The sequence below is a fragment of the Suricata suricatta genome, chromosome 11, assembly GCF_006229205.1.
Source record: "Suricata suricatta isolate VVHF042 chromosome 11, meerkat_22Aug2017_6uvM2_HiC, whole genome shotgun sequence".
Taxonomy (NCBI): domain Eukaryota; kingdom Metazoa; phylum Chordata; class Mammalia; order Carnivora; family Herpestidae; genus Suricata; species Suricata suricatta.
Genome location: NC_043710.1, coordinates 108,237,073 through 108,246,779, shown reverse-complemented (window position 1 = coordinate 108,246,779; position 9,707 = coordinate 108,237,073). Strand labels below are relative to the sequence as shown.

At 52.5% G+C, this 9,707-nt stretch overlaps 1 long non-coding RNA gene across 1 annotated transcript in view; it reads left to right on the top strand.

Moving 5' to 3' along the window:
* Nucleotides 1-3,434: 3,434 nt before the first annotated feature.
* The window catches only part of LOC115272741, a 12,248-nt gene continuing 5,975 nt past the window's right edge, over nucleotides 3,435-9,707 (top strand). The window contains exon 1 of the long non-coding RNA XR_003900435.1: nucleotides 3,435-3,752. This is a non-coding gene — a long non-coding RNA (uncharacterized LOC115272741). The remainder of the gene's footprint in view (nucleotides 3,753-9,707) is intronic.

The window sequence follows — 9,707 nt, the reverse complement described above, 5'->3', positions numbered from 1 at the left end:
CCGAGCTGCACCTGTTGGGCCACCTGGAGGCTGGGAAAGGATAAGAGACGGAGGGGAAGAGCGGCCATGCTCCTGGGCTCCGTGGCTCCGTGACTCCGCCATTACAGGCAGCTGCTGTGAGTGCTGGGGCAGGGGTGGGTGGGGAGGGCAAGGAGACGCTCCTACAGCTTGCTTCACCTCTGCCCCAGGTTGGAGTCCCTCCCCTCCCGCCTCCCACCTGACATTCAGAGCTTTGACTGTCTTGTGCATGGTTTATTCTCTGCCTTGGATGACAAATACCCATAGTCAATTTTTAAAATATAACTCTAGATCCAAACAGTGCAGCAAATGGGTCTGGGGGCCTCCAGTCCGTGGGTGCCTCTGGGAGGCGCACGTGTGCACACACCCGGCAGGGACTTGTGTTCAAGCACAGAACGATGGATGCAATCCACTCTCTTGCCTTTATACCACGTTTGGCATTGTAGAATTTTATTTAGCTTTGCCTTGGATGAAATAAAAACTACGTTTAATAGAAACGGCTCGGGGTTTCCGTTTTTGGCATTTTGGGAGTTGGGTTCCAGTTTTATTACCGGCCGGCTGTGATGGGGACGGACTCCTTGTCCGAAGTGTGACCACGTGGACGCCGATCAGCGTGCAGTGTGTCCATTCACCGGGAAGTTGGGAAGCTGGCCCTTGAGCACTGGAATCCATGCCAGGGCCCTCCCTGTGCTGATGACCTTGGTAATGATTCTGTTACCACTAAATGCCGTCACAACCCCTACCCGGGCCCCACCCCCACCCCAGGGTTAACATTCAGCTGAAATCTGCTTCAAAGGAACAGGGGCAGCTTTGAGGAGAGGCATGGCCACCTGCCGCCTGAAGGGTCTGGGCACCCGGGGCTCCGCCCGCTGGCCCTGCAGCTGGCTGCCCCAGGGCGCAGGCTCTCCGGGGAGGGGAGGGAGGGAGCTTTGGCTGACACACCTCTGCCCATGCACATTTCAGACTGTCGATCTTAAGTGATCTGAACATGTATCACCCGGGCATTCCTGATTCTAGAAGAGTCTCTGCTAAGCACAAGGCCCGGCCGGGGAGGGATTGGGGTACGTACAAGTGTGTTTGGGCCCAAAAGAGTAGAGTCTACTATGACTTTGTATTTTTTTTCTCACACCTGAAACCCTTTTATCAGCAAAGCTCATAGCTCTATGTTCAAAATACACCCTGAACTCAATTACCCGTCACCACAGCCCTCTGGGCAGTCCTGGCCCGGGCCGCCACCGCCTCGCACCTGCGTGACTCCTCTTCCTCCTGCCCATGCTTGTCCTGAGCGGTCTTTTCAGAACAAATTCAGATGATGTCATCTGTGCTTCCAGACATGATAGAGTCTTGGGGACCATGTGCCTTTGGACCTCAAACAGCCACAAAACTGGAAAGAGTTTACGATCTGGTGGTTTCCACATGTAGGACAACAGGGATCCAAGGGCGGTGACTCCTGGGAGGGACGAACAAAGGAGGCGGCCCTACTCTTGGCCAAGCTGACAGCCTGGGGAGGCTCTCCCGGCTGCGGGCAGGGAGGGGGTCTCTGCTAGGGCCCCCCTCTCTCTGCGTTGATGAGAGGCGCTGAGGAACGGGAAGGTGGAGGCAATTAGAATTGACCTGCTCAGGGCCCTCCTGAGTCCTCAGCTGGTACCGACGGTGATGGTGCCGGTGCCGTGAGCGAGACCTCGTGAAGCCGGGGCGGGGGGAGCCTGGGGCTGACCGGGCAGCCTTTCCTCGTGGGCTGATCTTGCCCCACTCCTGAGGCTGTGCCCTTTCAATGCCCTTCCTATCTCCCACCAACTACAAAGTTTTCCCATGCCAGCTGGTGCCGTGTTCCTATTCTGGGCCGGCGTGAGCTCCAGGAATCCTTCTGGCCACCCCTCTCCGGGGGCTCTTCCTCTGCCTCAGGGGGGGGTCCTCGCCCACACGCCTCGTTAGAAGCCCGCCGACCGGGGGCCCCTGCCTGATTCTCCAGAGTTCTCCCTGTGAGACTCTCTGCTCCAGGACTTCGCAAGGTGAGCCCTGCCTGCCTTATGTCCTGTCTCCTTGGTCCCCGGAGGTTGCCAGGCTCTGCCCAGTCCCCTCCCGTAAGGTGGGTGCACTCCATGTGCCTCTCCCCTCGCAGGGCTCCCTGCCCCCTGCTGCCTCGCGTCCTAGGTCTGAAAGTCATTCTGTCTATTGCTTCCCCGGCGCTTGCGTTGTTTCAGAGGGAGAGTGAATGTGCTCCCCGCCTTTGTCAGAAGAAATTCACGGAAATGTGTGGTTGCGTAAAAACTGGTACCGAGGTGTTTACAGAAGTTTTATTTGTCATCGCCAAAAAAGGAAACGACCGAACTGTTCTTCACCTGGTGAGTGGATGGACAAGCCGTCATGCATGCTACTGTGTGAGCCTGTCAGTAACAGAAAGTTCCGCGTGCCCGTGTGGGCGGATCTCTAATGCCTTCTGCTAAGAGAAAGAATTCAGACTCAAGACACTCCTTACGGTGTTGTTTCATTTCTGTGCCACCCTGGGAAACGCAAAACTGTAGGGACAGACGCAGATTAGGTGGATGTGGGGAAGGCTCTAAAGAGCGAGAAAGGCTTTTGGGGGGTGATGGAGCTGTGATTCTTTGTTCAGTTGTCAAAACTGGCAGAGTTCTACACTAAAAATGGCGAATTTCATTGTACGTAAAGGATGTCTTAAAAAATCACGAAAAATTAGGTATGATTCTTTTGCTCAGAACTTTCCAGTACATTCTACTCACAGTTGCCGAGAAGGCCCCCTTGTCCTGCCCCTGCTGCCTCTCTGATATCTTCTTTTTCCAACACTGTCCTCCTGCTGACTCATAGCCTCACTGTTCTCGTTGCCGTGCCTGGAACATCAGGTCCTCTTGTCTCAGGACCTTTGCACATGCTGTTCTTTTGCTAGAATGCTCTTCCCCCACATGCCCACAGGAGTCATTCTCCTATTTCAGTCAGATCACTGCTCAAACGTCATCTTTTTAGAGAAAATTTCTCTGGCCATCAGATCTACAAGTGCACCTCCCACCAACTCAGAGTCCCGCTTGATTTTATTTCAATGCATTTATGTCTAGCGGACATATATTTGCTTACTTGTTATGCATCTTCTCTAACTAGGATGCGAATTCCAGGGGAGCAAGGGCTCTGTCTATTCTCTGGGGCAAATCCAGCTCCCCCCTCCCTTTCCTCGAAGGGACGGGACCTGCAGGGCCCTGGGGTCTCTCACCGTGTGTCTCGCCTGCTCTGCTCGGAGGGAAGGCAGCCCCTTGAGGCCAGAATGGACTGTGAGGTCCGTTGTCTGAGCCTTGCCATCGCCAGGCAGGGCGTCTGGGCGTGGCTTTCGGGCGGGCCGTGGGCGGGGCAGTACGGACCAGACGCAGGAACAGGACCGGCCCGCTGGTCAGAAAGGATTTCGGGCCCCACCCCAAATCTACTGAAGCCGAATTTGCTCTGTAGCAAGTTTCCCAGGGGACTGCGCGCGCCTTCGGGGAGCACTGAGTAACCCTGCAGGTGCGGGTCCCGCCCGGCTGGAGGGTCAGAGACGCACGGTTTGTCCTGCTCCTCGTTCCCGTGTCCTCGGGCCCTAAACGGCCCGCGCGGAGGCCTCTGGGAGCAGGCTGGAGCGACCCCGACCCGCGCCGAAGGCAAATACGGCCCGACCCCGGGTCCCAGGGGCCTTCCCTGCGGCATGTCCCTGTGCTCCTGGGAGGCGAGTGTGACTGTCTCCTTTCCCCGTGGTAAGTCCCAAGCACCGAGCAGTTAGAAGAAGGAAGAAAGCCTTCCCGAAGGCATAACGCCCGAGAAGCAGAGCCGGAGCGCGTTCGCGGAGCTGTAGACCACCGTTCGCCGTTCGCAGCCGTCGGGGCGGGGCGGTGACGTCATCGCCGCCGGGACGGGGCCGCGGACCGGAGCTTCTCCTCGCGCCTGACGCGACCCGGTGTCGCACCCTCACGGCACCCGATGAGGTGGCACCGGTGGGACCGGCCCCGTTTTCCGGAGGTGGAAACGGAGCCCCGGGGACGTGAAGTATTTGTGAGGAGTGTGGACGCGATGGCGTCCACGGAGGGGGCCGGGGACCGCGGGGCTCCGTCTCTTCCCTTGACCCTTGAACCGCATTAAGAACCGCATAGTCCGTTCGCAGCGAGCAGGGACCCGGGGCCTGGGTGGGCTGTGCCTGCCTGGACCGCCCGGCTCTCGGCTCTTCGCTGCAGAACCGTCGTCAGCTCCTCGCCGCCTCCCGTCGAGTCCCCGCCCAGGCTCCCCCTGCCCTTGTCCCCGCCGCCCCGCTGCCCGGCCTCGCTCGGCTCGGTGCCCCTGCGTGCGCCTGGGTCGCAGAGCTCCCCGCGTGCTCCCCCAGCACACCGAGGGCCGGGCTGCACCCCTCCCCGGTCAGGGTCACCCCCGGGGCTCCACGATGACCCTCTGAGACGGGTTTTGAGGCGAGGGCTCTCCCGCGGAGCCAGCTCTGGAGCAGGAGCCGTGCGAGCCAGGCCCCTGTCCCTGGGATTCAGATTTGTGGAAAAGGAAGAATCTTCTCTGCCCACCGGTCTCCTTTCTGCACCCTCCCTTCCGGAGGTGGGGAGGGTCTGATGTGTGTCGGCCACGGTGTGATTTTCGGGCGCCCCCTTGGCCTCCGGACGGAATCCCTTCTGCTCTGACTGTAGAAGCAGAAGCAGGTTCGTCTCTGCACACGCCCAGGTTGGGAAAGAGCCACGGGCACTTCAAGGTCAGCTGCTGAGCGTCACCCTAGCACTTTCCATGAGCATACATGCACATCCATGTCTGTGCATGTGCAAGGTCTGTGTATGTGTATAATGGACTATATATTTTTCATTAATACTCTATTTTCAGGAAACTTTATAATTTCTTTTTTGACCTATGGATTATTTAGAAATCTTTTTAACATCATATGTATTTTATATTTTAAAAACTTATTTGCTATTGCCTTTAATTTAATAGGATTTCAATCAGAGAGCTTAATCTGTTTGATAGTCTTAGCCTAGGTTTCTTAGAAAACTTGTCTAAAGTTGGGGCACCTGGGTGGTTCAGTTGGTTGAGCGTCAGACTTTGGCTCAGGGCATGATCTCAGGGTTCATGGGTTCGAGCCCTGCATCAGGCTCGCTGCTGTCAGCAGAGTCCCCTTTGAATTCTCTGTTCATTCTTTCTCTGTTCCTACCCCACTGATTCTCTCTCTCTCTCTCTCTCTCTCTCAAAAAAACCCCCAAAAGTTAAAAAAAGAAGTTGTCGGGGCGCCTGGGTGGCTCAGTCGGTTAAGCCTTCGACTTCGGCTCAGGTCAGATCTCACACTCATGGGTTCGAGCCCCGCATCAGGCTCTGTGCTGACAGCTAGCTCAGAGCCTGGAGCCTGCTTCTGGTTCTGTGTCTCCTTCTCTCTCTGCCCCTCCTCCTCTCATGCTCCGTCTCTCTCTGTATCAAAAATAAATAAAACATTAAAAAAAATTAAAAAAAAAGTTGTCTAAATTAAACATACCACTTAATGCTCTATTGTGGGGTTCTGTCCAGGAGAAGCAGGAGTTAGCGGGAAGGGGCTGTGGGGCGGGGGAGAGAAAGCAGACACAAGGTGAGGGGTCCCTGGGCTGACCACAGCTTCACAAAGCTGACCACAGGGCCGTCCCCGGGGAACTAGCTTCTCTGAATCGCTCCACCCTGGGAAGGAGGAGGAGCTGCCAGCCCCGTCCTGTCCCCGTCTTCCCTTATTCAGCATTTGTCCTGTACATAATAATTTCCATGTTTTGTCACTGAGCCTTTCCAGGCGGCCCTGCGGAAGCCAGGGCTTTGTGGACACAGTCTGCTGGCTCTGGGTGCTAGAGCTCTCTGTGGCTCCCACCGCGTAGGCACGGTGAAGACCACCCAAGCCGAAGCCTGGCCCTGGCCCCAGTGGAGGGTGGAGACTGGTGTGGCGTTAGAAATGATGGCAGTCACCGGTATTAAGAACCGTGGAAATGCAGGGACCCAGCTGGGTCTGCTCAAGGTCGGTAGGCGGGGCCTGGAGGCGGGGCCGCAGGCAAGGCCCGGTGGGGATTGGTGGCACAAAACAGGGCCTGGTGGTGCCCATAGTACTTCGGATATGTGTGGAGACTTTGGAGCCTAGGACGTCGTCAACTTTTTACAAGTGAGTTTGAGAAGGACATCTATTTTCTAAGTGTCGAGTGTTAGATTCTGTACTTGTCTGTTAGGCGTGGATTATTTCATCCGATTGAAACTCGGTAACTGCAGATTTCCTCGGTGGTGGGGGATTCATTGACCTCTCTTTGGAGCTGTATCACTTTAGGGGCTATTTTTATTGTGTTTATAGAAGTAAGAAAAACGTATTTACTGAGAAACATTTCAAATATACAGAAACGTAGAAAGAATAGTAAAAGTCACTTCAGTTTCACTCGATGTTTTGTCAGAACTGTGTCAACTGTTATTTTTTCCCCAAAGTAAACTATAACTTCGTCATTTTATCCCAAACACTGCTGCGTGCCTGTCGGCGAGGGAGGACAGTCTAGGAAGTGTGACATCACTGTCGCCCATGACGACCCGTTCCTTCCTGTCCTCCAGCCCCAGATCCTGCTCACTTTTCCCCGGTGAGCCCGAACGCTGCCGCTGCTGGTTGTCGCCCCTCGAAGAGACTTTCGTGCCATCGTCTTCCCGGAGGGATTGGGTCACCTGTGCGCCAGCATGTCCCTCCTTCCGGATTGGTCTGTTAGCTCACAAGCGGTGTCATGTAACTCGTTCTTCCAACTTTCATGTCTCCTACAGATGGAAATTAGATGTAAAGGTGTAGGCTAAGCACTTTTGATCCGGTGCCTGTAGCTGATCCCACGTGAGGTGTAATTCATGGTCCTCCTGGGAGGCGCATACCGTCTGGCTGCCCCACTGGGCAGTGTGATGACAGCCTGATTCCTCGATTTAAAAAAATTTTTTAATTTATTTTTGAGAGCGGGAGAGAATGCGAGCAGGGAGGGAACCGAGAGAGAGGGAGACGCAGAGTCTGAAGCAGACTCCAGGCTCTGAGCTGTCAGCACAGAGCCAGGTGCGGGGCTCGAACTCATGGACCTGAGCCCAAGTCGGCCGCTTGACTGACTGAGCCCCCCCAGGAGCCCCTCCTTCATTTTTAAAGTTAGGTTTTTCTCTTGAGATCAGCAAGGCATCTGTGGGATGACACTGGGCTTAAGCAAATACCTAGTTCTCCATAAACCTTTGACTTCATGGTTTTCGCCTCCATTAAGGAGTCTTGCCTGAGTCCATTATTTCATTAGAAGTTGCACATTTTCTGTCCTTAGATTGATCAGCAGCATTTTTCTGTAAAGAGCTTCCCCTCACCACCTTGAGCCACCGTGTTACCTGGACGTAGATTTTTATGGTGGAGCAGAATAATTCTTCCCCCCCCCCCCCATTTCAATGCTATTTCAGAGTAAGGGCTTGGTATGACCCTCAGCTCCAGTGGTGATGGAGGGATGGTGGGTTTTTCCTTTCCTTTTTTCTTTTGGTTTACTAGTTTTTTTTTTTTTAATGTTTATTTTTGAGAGAAAGCCAGAGAGAGAGAGAGAGAGAGAGAGAGAGCGAGCGAGCGCACTTGCATCAGTGGGGGGAGGGGGCAGACAGAGAGAGAGTCACAGAATCCGAAGCAGCTCCAGGCTCTTGAGCTGTCTGCACCGAGCCCACTTGGGGCTCGAATTCCTGAACCGTGAGATCATGACCTGAGCCGAAGTTGGACGCTCAACTGACTGAGCCCCCCAGGTGCCCCTATACGTTTTAACTTCTTTTTGGTGAATTGATCTTTTTATGACTAAGTAGGGACTCTTTATCCTAAAGTCAGTTTTGTCTTTTTGTCTTAAGTCCCTATTTTTAAAAAAAAGGTTCTATAGTTTTTCCAGATTAAATTTGGTAAGGTGCTTGTGTTCTAGATCTTTCTCAGTCTTTTCCATTTTTAACGGTTCCATAACCAGTGTTTTCGGTGCATCTCTTATAAGGAATACATAGTTTGAGTTTTACATTTTTATCCAATTTGATTATGTTTTAGTTGGTGAGTTGGTGAGTTTAACATTTATTGTGATTATTGATTCTCTTGTTTTTACCACAAACATCCTGCTTTGTACATTTTGTTTCATTTTTCTGTGCTTCCTCCCTTCTTAGGTCTCTTCCTCCTCTTCCTTCTAAGATTGTTATTTTTTGTTTGTTTTTCCTTAATCTATTTCTTATTTTATTGTTTTAAAAGCTAAACACTTCATCCCACCTTTTGGTGGTTGTTCATCTGACTTAGAATATAGTACATACACTTTATATTACATAACTTTATTCAATATTTAAACTTCCTTCTTGAACAATCTTAGAACTTTAGAATATTTAAATTTTTTTAAGGTTTATTTTGAGAGAGAGTGTGAGTGGGGGAGGGGCAGAGAGAGAGAGAATCCCTCGCAGGCTCCACACCATCAGCAGAGAGCCCAAGGTGGGGCTCGAACTCAGGAACCAGAGATCATGACCCAAGCCAAAACCAAGAGTCTGATGTTTAATGGACTAAGCCACCCCATGGGTTTTAGAATATTTTAACTCCAGCTACCCCTGCTGACTTTTATGCTATTGTGATTCTATATTTTACTTAAGTTTTCAAAAATTGACCCAGAAAATAGATGCTATTTTATGCAAATCCAGGTTTACCTACATCTTTACCAATTGCTTTACTATGTCCTCTTGCACCTCAGTTCTTCTTATGAGGATTGTTTTTCTTCTTTCTAAAGTACAGACTTGAATCTACCCAAGGGATACAAAAAAAACCCAAAAAACAAAAAAACCAACCTAGCTCAAAGGGACGCACACATCCCGATGTTTGCAGCAGCATTATTTACAAAAGCCGACTGTGGCCACAGCCCCTGACTCCATCTACTGATGAATGGATGAAGAAGTGACCTATATATACACAGGCTACTATTCAGCCACCGAAAAGAATCGTGTTATTTGCAGTGATGTGGAGCTAGAGAGCATTATGCTAAGGGAAATAAATTAGAGAAAGACAAACAGGATTTCACTTTGTGACAAAAAACTTTAAGCGAGAGCAAGCAGGAGCAGGAGGGAACAGGGGGAGAGGGACAGAGAATCTCGGGCTCCGCATGTCAGCACAGAGCCCAACGTGGGACTGGACCTTGCGACCCTGCTATCATGACCTGAGCTGAAAAGCTGAAGGCTCAACTGCCTGGGCCACGGAGGCGCCCCCCCTTGCGTAGAATTTAAGAAGCAAAACAAATGAGCAAAGTGGGGGGCGGGTGGGGGGAGAGGGAGAGACAAACCAAGAAACGGACTCTTAAGTGTGTAGAACAAAACTGATGGTGACCAGTGTGGGGGCGGGGGGGCGGGCAGCGCACCTGCTGATGGAGATCGGGGCGTGCGCTCGTGCTGAGCCCCGGCTGGGGTGTGGACGTGTCCAATCGCTACCTGGAACACCTGAAACTGATACATACCGTGTGTTAATGGACCGGAACTTCAATCCAAACTTCAAGCCCGCACTTGAGATTTTCCTTCAGAGAAGACCCGCCGGTAGCAAACTCCCAGGGGTCATTTTCCTGGAAGTGCCTTTATCTTCGAAAGATAGTTTGGTAGGTTCACAGTTCTCGACTGATCGCTGTTGTCTTGGCACATGGAGGTAGAACCTTCTAGTTCGCTTACTGCTGGGGGGAGTCTGCTGGTGGTCT